Below are 12,369 nucleotides of genomic sequence, written 5' to 3' on the forward strand. Positions count from 1 at the left end.
ATATATATATATAATCAAGCCGGTCATGAGCTAACGAGCTGATTATTGTTTAATTCGAATTCGACTTGATCAGCTCGAAATCGACTCAAACTTGATGTTGACCGAGCTCGGACTCGAGCTCTTTGGGAGTGGGTTGATTCGTTTGCAGCCTTAGTGACATATGGTGTACTTTACCCAAACTTTTCATGACATATGGTGTACTTTACCCTTCAAACGTCTCGTTATTTCATAAGTCTTTTACCCAACTAATTGTAAAAGAAGTGACTGTTTTATTGACGAGCATAACACTAAAGAGTCAATCACAAAATGAAGGAAAAATAGGTGGAGTTAACGTTTGTGAGAATTAATAGAGCTTTATTTCAATTTTACACAATAATCTCAAGAAATTATAAATTTTCATTGTCTCTGAAACATTGTTAATACCACTAATGAACTATAATTGTAGCTTTTGGATAAAATTATGGGTTACCTGATGTTATGACTAACCTTTTCTTAAACAGTATTTAGATAAAACATCATTTTGTATCAAAGTAATGTTTAAATCAAGTAATTTATGTAATGTTTAAATTAAGTAATTTACCAAGATTTGAAAATTTAATGATTCGCCGGCATCCGTCCTTATTTATCCCTTGCTTGTTCATTTTAAATCCTTTTTACAATTTCAGTATCTTGATATATGAAACCTAGAACATTAATCAGTCATAAAGAGCTCCAAGATGATATATGGAGATGTTAAAATATCATTTGAGTACCTATTAGAAGATTTTCTATATTTCTTTCCTGCATTTCATTCTTGTAATAGAAATTAAACTTTTTTCTGCGGTTCGAACCTTGCTGCCAGCAAGTTGTTGAGAAATAAATAAAAAAAAAAAAAAAAAAAACTTTTTCTACTAATAGAATAAATCTTATATTTATCTTTCTTCTCCTATCAAAATTATCGTGCGAGACCGTCATAACTAGTAGGTATAGAGGGGCATTCTTATCACTTCCCAGAAACTCAAACAGTCCGAGTAAGACTTTAATACCAAGTTACCTGAGCACAACCAGCGAATGTGCTTTGTGATGTCAAACCCTCAACAAATATATGTTTATGTATTGTGTATGTATGTATGTAATATGTGTGTATATATATATATTATATATAGACATATATACACACACAAATAAACATATATGTGTGTGTATTTACATACATAAGTACATGCATATATTATATATATAGACAGTCGTGTGCATGTGTGTACACCATACAAAAGATGGTGAAGAATGTACGGTTTGAGAAACCATTAATCGCCTAATTTAAATTTTAAATTTAAAGATCAATTGATCAAAGAACCGTAAACGAGTTTGAATCACTTAATTGACACTAGGAGGTGTACACCGCGCACATGCGCGGTGTAGAATTCAAAGACTGGCATGCCTAATTTTGCTCAATAAGCTAATAAGAATGTATAAAATAGAAATAAATGAAATCGAAAAGTATAATAAAGGACATAATAGGCTTTTGATGTAGTAAAGTTATGACTAAAAACAGACAATAAGTAGATTGTAGATTGTCGGTGTAGCAAAGGTACAAGTAAAAATAACACAAAAAGTAGATTGTCAGTTGTTAAGATTGAGGTTGTTGAGGTTGTCAATATTGAGAGCTTCATCCATAGGTAGTGATTATTTCATGAGCTACATATCTGATTAGTCTAAATCTAGGAGGAGAAGGCTTGATGTAACAGATAACCATATTTCCCTGTAGAGTAGTCATGAGATGTTGAGTTAAATCTACATTTTGGTGGAGATTAAAAAAGAAAGTACTATAAGCTGTTGAAGAAATAGAAGGAAACAGTTATTACATAAAAAGAAATGATAATTACTTCTGTCTGTAAATAGTAGAGCTTTAGTGGCCTCCAAATAGCCTTGATCAGCATTATCCCTCTATAATCACCACTCTCATATGGCTTCTGAATTAGTTTTTGCCACCTATAACAAGCAGTAAACAAATTTCAGCAAATGGGAAGAGCGAGGGAACAAGCTCATTTGCATTATAATGTTGATTAAAAAAATAATAATAAACAAAAAAAAAAAGATTTGGCCATCTTTAACTCTTTGAACAATTTTTCTAGGAAATGTAACGCAAAAACTGAATAGTAACTGCTTGTTTTTAAATCATCTCGAGCATCAGCCATAAAATTGTCGAAAAAAAAAAAAAAGAGCTCACCAAGCCTAGTTACACCATGGTTCAACATGCAAGAAGCAAAGTAGGTTATAAAGGTCTTCCAACTTGTTCTGCAGCAATTGATAATGACCTTAATTGATACATGCTAGACAATAGCCAGTGGTTTAATAACAATCAGGAAAAACATTACTCGGGCACTTGTTCAACTAATGCCAGAATTCTTTGCTGCTGCCATACCTGGAGAGGGGTACCAGTAAGACACCACCTGCAATAGGATGACAATTTGAAGGCAGCCTGGGCACCTAGAGTTTTAGAGGACTTGATGGTACGAGCTTCATCCAAAACCACTCTAGTACCAGTCAACTCTGTAGTCAAAAAATGCTATTCTCCCCATCCTGTGTTGAACATATAAAATAGTAATCATTAAAAATGTTTCAACAGGGGAAAAGAACAAGCAGCATTAGCAATTGGATTTAAGTGGTGGAAACTAAAAAAATGGAAATGGCCAGCTTTTCATTCGTATAAGCTGCAAGTAAATGGATTTCAGTGGTGGAAAGTAACAAAAAATGGAAATAGCTAGCTTACATTCTTACAAGCAGCCGTTAAGACACCGTATGTGGTCAAGATCACGTCAGGTTCAGCAATCACTCTAGGGTCACTGCTCCGATCTCCACCAATAAAGACAGAAATGAAGATACTATCTGGCTTTGAGTGTGTTTCAAGTTCATCCTGTTCATTCAGTAAATTCTTATTCAGAGAAGATGACAGTATATCCTTGTGCCTATCCATTAACTAACATACGATCAGAAAATCAGTAATGCAGTTTCAGAACAATGCAGCTAAACCTATTCAGAATGCATACAAACTCAGAAAACTTTGTTATTCTGACTGAATCAAATATATTATACGGACTCACCTTCCACTAGCCAAGCAACGCAATAGGACAAATAATGAGGGTGCCACATTTCACTTTTCTAAAAGGTTTGAGATCAGATTCCTTTTTCTTTTTCTTGATGTACTCTGTATCACCCTCACTTTTGGCAATCGATTCTTGATCCTCAGGGTACCTCTGCCTTGCCTTGCAAGAATCAGAGCAATAGTCATCACAGTTTTCCCAAGCCCCATTGCATCTGCCAAGATCTGCAGAATATTATACAGCTTAGAATATATAATAATTAACATTGATACTCAAATGGACAGTCAGTAACAGTAGCAAGAGAAATTTGCCCCATAGCTTCCCAAGAGAAAATGTTAACATATATTGCGGGAGCTGATAGGGTGTTAATTGTTAGTAATTTTATTGTTAATTCTCCTCTTTATCCTTGCCAAATATTGCTTTAATTGTCAATATATATTTATATTTGGTATTTGGATATATTTTCAGAAAGTGGAGCAGAAACCTTCTTGAGAAGATTATTGTGAAACTCTATACAATTGGCCCATATGCATGGTGTAAACCAACGTCCTTTTCTTTCTATGATGAAAAGGAATTGAATTGCATTTGGCTGGCCAACATCTCAATTAGGTGGGGACCGCGAAGACTTGATCATTGTGTAAAGACACATTTTTGGTTTGCTTTCTTATTTGTGACGTGTGCACTTGGTCAAAGGAAACCGACAAACCATAGTTGGCTTTGCTTTTGTTTTCGGTGGAGTTGATTAGGTAGGGAAGGAATGTTTTCTTTTGTAAGCGTGGAGTGAAGTTTCGAATTGGCTTGTTTTTATATGTGGGAGAGTCGCACATTTCCGCAGCTCAGTTTTTCTTCTTCTCTTCCGTCTGGAAAGAGGAGTTTTTAGTTTTGGGGTGAAGATTTCTTGCGTGTCTTGTTTTCTTCCGTCTCTTCCATGAGACTATTTTTATTGTATTAGACTACAGAGAATATAATCCTTATTTTTAATTATTAGTAAGAGATAAATGTCTTTGAGTTCAATTAAATTGCGTGGGAATTTTCTTATGAGGCGTGGCTAATTTTCTCCTCTAGTCAAGGATCAACGCGAAGACGCAGTCCCAAATATCTGTGAGATCTAATTAATTTTACGTGTTCCTTAATTTGTTAATATTTGCATGTTTTCTATTTTAATTTCCATGGGATTATTTTGTTAATTGGATATCAAGGGCCCGATGTGCAATTTGACTTATTAATCTCCTGTCAAATTAATCAATTAAATCCGTAATTGTTTAGTTGGTTAATATTAGTGACAACTAGTATTTTCACATACTAGGAGAACATGCAATCTGATTTAAATAACCCTCGTAGCGTGTTATTAATTTGGGTTAGGCTTTTCTAGTTTTTAATGCAATTAGGAAATTAATTCCTACGGTCGTACCTAGGAGTATTTCCTGGTTAGAAGTAATCAACGGTCGTACCTTGGTTATCAATAAATTAAGGAAAAGCTGGTCGTTAGAGTTTATCGGCGACTATAACTAGCCTATTAATAAAATTAAGTGAACCTTCTTTGCATCAATGATCGGATGAATGGACTGTGTCTGCGTAGTTGTATCCTTGGCTAGAATTTATTTATCATTTATCTAATTGCTATTTACAATTGTATTAATTAATTATTTATTTTTGGTTAAATTATTTAATTATTTTTAGTTAAATTGTTTAATTATTTTTAGTTTATTTCTGATAAAAATCCCCCGTGTCCCGAACTTGAAAGGAATCAAATTTTTCCCAGTCCCTGTGGATTCGACCCTACTCACTACTATACACAGAAAATTCATTTTTCTCGAGTAGGTATTTATTATTGCACAGGCTCGACACCTGTCAATTTTTGGCGCCGTTGCCGGGGACTAGCGTTAATCATTTGTTTTTTTTTTAAGTTCATTTTTTTCTGGTATTTTTCTAGTTTATGCCTCGCTCTTCTCGTACAGGCGAATTAATTTTCGACCCTGAAGTAGAGAAGACCGCGCGTAGAACGAGGAAAGAAACCAGGCGGCTCAGGGAGGAGCAATACGATATTGCACCTCAGGGACTTGATCCAGAGGTTGAGCCGACAAATTTGTCTGGTGACAATTCAAGTGATTCAGACCAAGAGGAAGTCACTATGGCAAATGCACGAACACTAAGGGAGTTGGCTGCTCCAGATTTAAATCAGCAGCCCTTGTGCATTACTTTTCCACATTTAAATGATGACACTCCCTTTGAACTAAAATCTGGTCTAATTCATCTCTTGCCATCTTTTCATGGTCTACCAGGTGAGGAGCCCTACAAGCACTTGCAAGAGTTTGACGTCGTTTGCAACAGTATGAAGCCTCCGGGAATTACTGAAGAGCAAATAAAGATGAGGGCCTTCCCCTTCTCTTTGAAGGATTCCGCAAAAGACTGGCTCTACTACCTACCGCCTGGTAGTATCACCACGTGGGATCAACTGAAGAAAAAATTCTTGGACAAGTACTTTCCGGCGTCTCGAGCTGCGAGCCTAAGGAAGGAGATATGTGGCATCAAACAACACCCAGGCGAGTCACTCTATGAGTACTGGGAGAGGTTTAAGAAACTGTGCACCAAATGCCCTCAGCATCAGATAAGTGAGCAACTGCTCATTCAATATTTCTATGAGGGGTTGCTTTTCAGGGACAGAAGCATAATCGATGCTGCAAGTGGAGGGGCATTGGTGAACAAAACTCCTCGAGGAGCCTGGGAGTTGATTGAAGGGATGGCTGAGAACTCACAGCAGTTTGGTTCAAGAGAGGACATCCCGACGCGTAGGGTGAATGAGGTAGAAACATCCTCTATTCAACAGCAACTCTCCGAATTGACATCTTTCGTGCGACAACTAGCTGTGGGGAGTACATTCACAAGTCAAAGTGTGCGGGGTATGCACTGCCGTGGGTCATCCTACGGAAATGTGTCCATGGTTCAAGAAGAAACTGCTGAACAGGTGAACATGGCTGGCCACGCGCCCGCGCCAAGAAAGCCGTACGACCCATACTCAAGTACCTACAATCCTGGTTGGAGGGATCACCCCAACCTTAGTTATGGAGGAAATAGGCAGTCTAACTTTGTGCCAAATAGACAGCAAGGACACCAACAGCAGTACCATCATCGCCCCACCACCACCACCACTTTCAAACTCAAGTCCGTCCATGGAAGAGATGATGAAGCAATTACTTGCTAATCAACAAAAGACGGATTCAGACTTGCAAAGTATGAGGAATCAACTGGGACAGGTGCAATCATTGCAAAATCAAATGAATCAAATGGCTATAACAATCAACCGGTTGGAGTCCCAAGTTCAAGGAAAGTTGCCATCTCAACCTGAGGCAAATCCAAAGAATGTAAGCGCAATGACCTTAAGGAGTGGCAAGGAAGTTCAAGGACCCGAACCGGTGATTCCTAAAGACAAGGACGAGGAACGGATTGAGAAAGAATTGGAAGAGGAGGGCACAGACAACAAAAATGCAAAGGTACCCTCGAACCCAATTCCTACAACTAAAACTAATCCACCTCCCTTTCCTAGCAGGTTAGAGAAACCAAAGAAGCAAGACAAGGAAAAAGAGGTCTTGGAGATCTTTCGCAAGGTGGAGATCAACATACCCCTGCTGGATGCGATTAAACAAGTACCCAGGTACGCAAAATTTTTGAGGGACCTGTGTGCCAACCGCAAGCGGTTAAAGGGGGATGAACGAGTTATAGTTGGGGAGAATGTTTCAGCAATTCTACAAAGGAAACTTCCACCAAAATGCGGAGATCCAGGTATGTTTACTATTCCTTGTAGGATAGGTAATACTTTGATTGGAAAGGCCATGTTAGACCTGGGAGCCTCAATTAATGTCATGCCAAAGTCCATTTATGCTTCCTTAAACTTAGGCCCTTTGAAAGAGACTGGGATAATAATCCAATTAGCTGACAGGACCAATGCATACCCTGACGGGTTGATTGAAGATGTTTTGGTAAAAATTAACGAATTGGTTTTTCCAGCTGATTTTTATGTGCTCGACATGGAGGATGAACACTCCCGTGATCCGTCACCTTTGTTGTTAGGTAGACCCTTTTTGAGCACAGCCCGAACCAAAATTGATGTTAATAAGGGTACTTTGTCTATGGAATTTGATGGTGAGATTGTTCACTTTAACATCTTTGAGACCATGAAATATCCATCCGATTCAAATATTGGCTCTGTTTTCTCGGTAAATGTTATTGACCATGCTATACAGGAGGTTTTTGAAATTGAAGGCAGGGATGAACTAGAGGTCGTCCTGACCAGGCACTTTGAGTCCGAAACGACCTCTAGGGTAGAGTTGAGTGAAGAGCTTAAATGCGTGATTGGATCGTTGCAAACATTACCAACCACGAAGACAAGGTATGATCTTGCACCGATTTTCATACCCGAACCTCACCAAAGGTTACTTCCATCTGTGGTGCAGGCACCTGTCTTGGAACTAAAACCACTGCCGAAACACCTAAAGTATGTATACTTAGGTGAAGGGGAGACACTTCCAGTGATCATCTCCGCGGGTTTATCAAAGGTTCAAGAAGAGAAACTACTTCGAGTTCTTAGGGAACATAAGCAGGCGATAGGATGGACCATCGCCGACATCAAGGGAATTAGCCCTGCGGTGTGTATGCACCGAATTCGACTCGAGGAGAATGCTAAACCCGTACGGCAAGCTCAACGGAGATTAAATCCTCTCATGATGGAGGTCGTAAAGAAAGAGATTTTAAAACTGCTGGACGTTGGAATTATATTTGCAATATCAGATAGCCCGTGGGTAAGTCCAGTACAGGTGGTCCCGAAGAAGGCAGGGGTGACAGTGGAATCAAACCAAGAGGGTGAGCTCGTACCAATTCGAAAGCCCACCGGATGGCGACAGTGTATCGATTACCGAAAGCTAAATGCCGTCACGAAAAAGGACCATTTTCCCCTCCCTTTCATTGATCAGATGGTGGAGCGATTAGCATGTCGAGCTTACTATTGTTTCTTGGATGGATTTTCAGGTTATTTTCAAATTGCCATCGCACCCGAAGACCAAGAGAAGACTACTTTCACCTGCCCATTTGGGACATTTGCATACCGAAGGATGCCATTTTGATTGTGCAATGCACCTGCTACCTTCCAAAGATGCATGGTAAGTATTTTTTCAGAATATGTTGAGAAAATTATTGAGGTTTTCATGGACGATTTCAGTGTATATGGTGAAAGTTTTGAAAACTGTCTAGATAACCTGAAATTGATCTTAGTAAGGTGTATAGAAACTAATCTCGTGCTTAATTGGGAAAAATGTCATTTTATGGTTGAACACGGGATAGTTTTGGGTCATGTTGTATCATCTACAGGTATTGAGGTTGATAAGGCAAAAATAGATGTTATATCTACTTTACCTTACCCCGCGAGTGTGCGGGAAGTTCGTTCCTTCTTGGGTCACGCAGGTTTCTATAGAAGGTTCATCAAGGACTTCTCGAAAATTGGAGCACCCTTGTTCCAACTTTTGCAAAAAGATGTATCCTTCGAATTTGATGAAACATGTAAGGGGGCATTCAATAAGTTAAAGGAGTTATTGACCACCTCACCTATTATCCAACCCCCTGACTGGAACCTCCCATTCGAAATCATGTGTGACGCCAGCGACTATGCAGTGGGTGCGGTATTGGGTCAAAGAGTAGGAAAGGCAGCTCATGCTATCTACTATGCATCTCGAGCCTTGAACGGAGCTCAATTGAACTATTCAACCACCGAAAAAGAGCTTTTAGCAGTTGTTTTTGCCTTAGAAAAATTTCGATCTTATTTACTTGGTGCTAAAGTTATTATTTTTTCTGATCATGCAGCTTTGCGGTATTTGTTGACAAAAAAAGAGGCAAAACCGCGATTGATACGGTGGATATTATTGCTACAGGAGTTCGACCTGGAGATCCGAGATAAGAAAGGGGCGGAGAATCTGGTAGCAGATCACTTGAGTCGAGTACAAGTCGTCGAAGATGACATCCCATTGAGAGAAGCATTCCCCGAGGAGCATTTATTTTCTATTAACTCATCTTTACCTTGGTGTGCAGATATTGTTAATTTTCTAGTCACTGACAAATTTCCTACAGGATGGCCTAAGGCAAAGAGAGACAAGTTGAGGAGCGATGCAAAGTTCTACATTTGGGATGATCCTTACCTCTGGAAGCGGGGTGCCGATCAAATCATCCGTAGATGTGTAAGTGAAGTTGAATTTCAATCTATTATAGCCTATTGTCACTCTTTTGCATGTGGAGGTCATTTTGGACCGAAGAGAACGGCTCGTAAGGTGCTAGAGAGTGGATTCTATTGGCCAACTCTATTCAAGGATGCCTACTCATTTTGTAAGTCATGTGATAAGTGTCAAAGAGTGGGTAATATCTCTCGTAGGGATCAAATGACTCAAACCCCAATGATTTTTGTTGAAATTTTTGACGTTTGGGGCATTGATTTTATGGGTCCTTTTCCTTCTTCCTTTGGTTTTTTGTATATATTGCTTGCTGTAAATTATGTTTCGAAATGGGTAGAAGCAAAGGCCACCCGCACTAATGATTCCAAAGTGGTTGCAGAATTCGTTAAGTCTAATATTTTTGTTCGCTTTGGGATGCCGCGAGCAATTGTAAGTGATCGGGGTACTCATTTCTGCAACAAAAAGATCGCTGCAATTTTTAGGAGATATGGTGTCTTGCACAAAGTCTCTACATCATACCATCCTCAGACAAATGGTCAGGCGGAAACATCGAACCGAGAGATCAAATCAATTCTAGAAAAGATGGTCCGACCCGATAGGAAGGATTGGAGTGTGAGACTAGATGATGCACTATGGGCATATAGGACAGCATACAAGACACCCATTGGCATGTCCCCTTACCGATTGGTATTTGGAAAGCCATGTCATCTCCCGGTCGAGTTTGAGCATAGAGCATTTTGGGCGGTCAAACAATGCAACATGGATATCGAGGAAGGCGGAATTCAAAGAAAGTTACAATTACTAGAGTTGGAAGAAATTCGAAATGAAGCATACGAGAATGCAGTGATCTATAAGGAGAAGAATCAGATCTTTCATGACCAACAGATCTCTAGGAAGACATTCGTCTGTGGGCAAAAAGTTTTACTATACCACTCCAAATTGAAACTATTTCCAGGTAAATTACGTTCTCGTTGGATTGGCCCTTTTGTTGTGACTAATGTCTTTCATTATGGTGCAGTAGAGATCCAAAGTTTGAAAACAGAGAAGAAATTTGTGGTGAATGGTCATCGTCTCAAGCCGTATTATGAAGGATTTCCAATTGAACGGGTGGAGATGATGCAACTGGAAGACCCGATTTGCTTAGTTTAAGCAAATTCTGGACTCCGTCTAGCCAAAGACGTTAAAGAAAGGCGCTTTTGGGAGGCAACCCAATTTTTTTTAAGTTGCTGTTACTTTGGAGTGATTTTATGTTTAAAGTATAAGTTTGAGTAATTTTGTTATTTTTCATTTGTAGGTTTTGGAAAAGTGACCAAATGAGGCAAAAAAGGCGAAATTTGATCAAAGATCTCAATACCTCAAATTCAGTAATTGTGGTTTTTGATGCATTAAAGAGGTTTAGAATGCATGTATAGATCATTTTACATATGCGTGAATGGTTTATTTTGACATAGAAATGATCTATGATGCATTTTGGGAAATTGGGGTATCATTTGTAAATATTCAAAAGTTGAATTTCTGCTAAATTTTGCAGCAGAAAACGCGTTTTTCAATGAAACGCGCCACTGAATCGCGTTTTCATAGAATCGCGTTTTCAAATCTGCACCTATAATTAAGAAAACGCGCCTTCAAAACGCGACAGGAAGTCGCGTTTTCTACCCAGTCGCGTTTTCCAGCCTGTTCAGAAACCAAAAACGCGCCTTCAAATACGCGACTTAAAGTCGCGTTTTCTCACATAGTCGCGTTTTCAATGCTGCAAATTTGGTGAAGAAACGCGACTTCACAAAACGCACCTTGAGGCGCGTTTTCTTGAGCCGCGTTTTCTGAGCACAATGATACGACCTCGGATCCTTTTTAAAAAACGAAGGCTTGGATCACTTTTCAACTTTACTTTTCTTTATGTTGGCTTGTTTTTAGTAAGTTTTAGTTCTTCGATTAATGTTTGTGTGTTTTGTAGGAGGCAATGGCAAGAGTTCATGCAAATGATCTCAATTGCAAGGGTGTTTATATTAAGGCAAAAAGGGAGTTTTCATGTTCAATTGCTGCATTTCATGCATTTAAAGTGTTTCATGTTTAAGTTATATTCATGCATGATCATATTAAATTTGAATTTTATTCAAAGAACATGAAGTAGGTTGAATGTGGAAGGTTGGCCAAGCAAATTTGGAGGAAAAACTGCAGAAAACAGCTTTTTCTGCAGCAAATCCGGCCATAAATCCGGCCAAATGTCCAGAATGCTTAAAAAAAAAAAAATGTAAGACCAAAAACTATTTTTTTTCCTCTCATTTTCTCCTCTCTTCTTTTTCTTTCTTTCTTTTTCTTTTCTTTCTTTCCTTTCTTTCTTTCTTCTTCTTTCCCCCGCTGCCTGCTTCATCTTCTTCCTCGCGAGCTCCGCCAGCCGCTGCACCTTCATCGCAGCTCTTCCGCTCGTCCAACCACCACCTGCGCGCCACCAGCAGCCAAGCCGCTGTCCCTTTCTTTTTCTTTCTTCTTCGGCTGCGAACCTCACCCAACCGCCGCCCACCCCAGCTCTTCTCGCCGCTGCCTCGGCTCTCCTCGCCAAGGGTGACCACCAGCTCATCTGACCTCCTTCACCCTTGCCATAGCCACCGCCTCCAAGATCCGCCTGAAGCCCCGAAAGCCGAGCACCACCAGATCCAGCTGCCGCAAACTCTTCTCTCTCACAGCCACCACCTTCATCGCACTACTGGCTTCGTATGCACGCGCCTGCCTCAATCTCTTTCTATTATTTTTTTTTATTTTCTTATTTTATTATTGCAGTATGTTTTTATTATTTTTATTACAGTACGTTTTTGAAAATTTTGCGTGTTTGGACTACCTGACATTTCTATTCCTCCTTAGTTGGGTACTTCTGTGTTACTTTGCTTGTTTCTTTTCACTTTGCTTGATTTTTATTTATTTAGTAGATTGACTTGTGAATTGAATGTCCAATCGTTAATCATTATATATATATATATATTTTGGTCGAATTTGTTTAATCTGCTGTACTTTGTGTCTAACTGTGGGTAATTTGCTACAGTTGTTTGTTCAATTGGGAGGTGCTTTTACATTTGGCT

General features: G+C 39.1%; 1 non-coding gene across 1 annotated transcript; it reads right to left on the reverse strand.

The window, feature by feature from the left end:
- Positions 1-5,586: 5,586 nt before the first annotated feature.
- On the reverse strand, positions 5,587-5,693 carry LOC113776555. The gene has a single exon (XR_003469041.1). It is a non-coding gene; the product is annotated as a small nucleolar RNA R71 (small nucleolar RNA).
- Positions 5,694-12,369: the final 6,676 nt, after the last annotated feature.

The sequence above is a fragment of the Coffea eugenioides genome, chromosome 6, assembly GCF_003713205.1.
Source record: "Coffea eugenioides isolate CCC68of chromosome 6, Ceug_1.0, whole genome shotgun sequence".
NCBI classification, from domain to species: domain Eukaryota; kingdom Viridiplantae; phylum Streptophyta; class Magnoliopsida; order Gentianales; family Rubiaceae; genus Coffea; species Coffea eugenioides.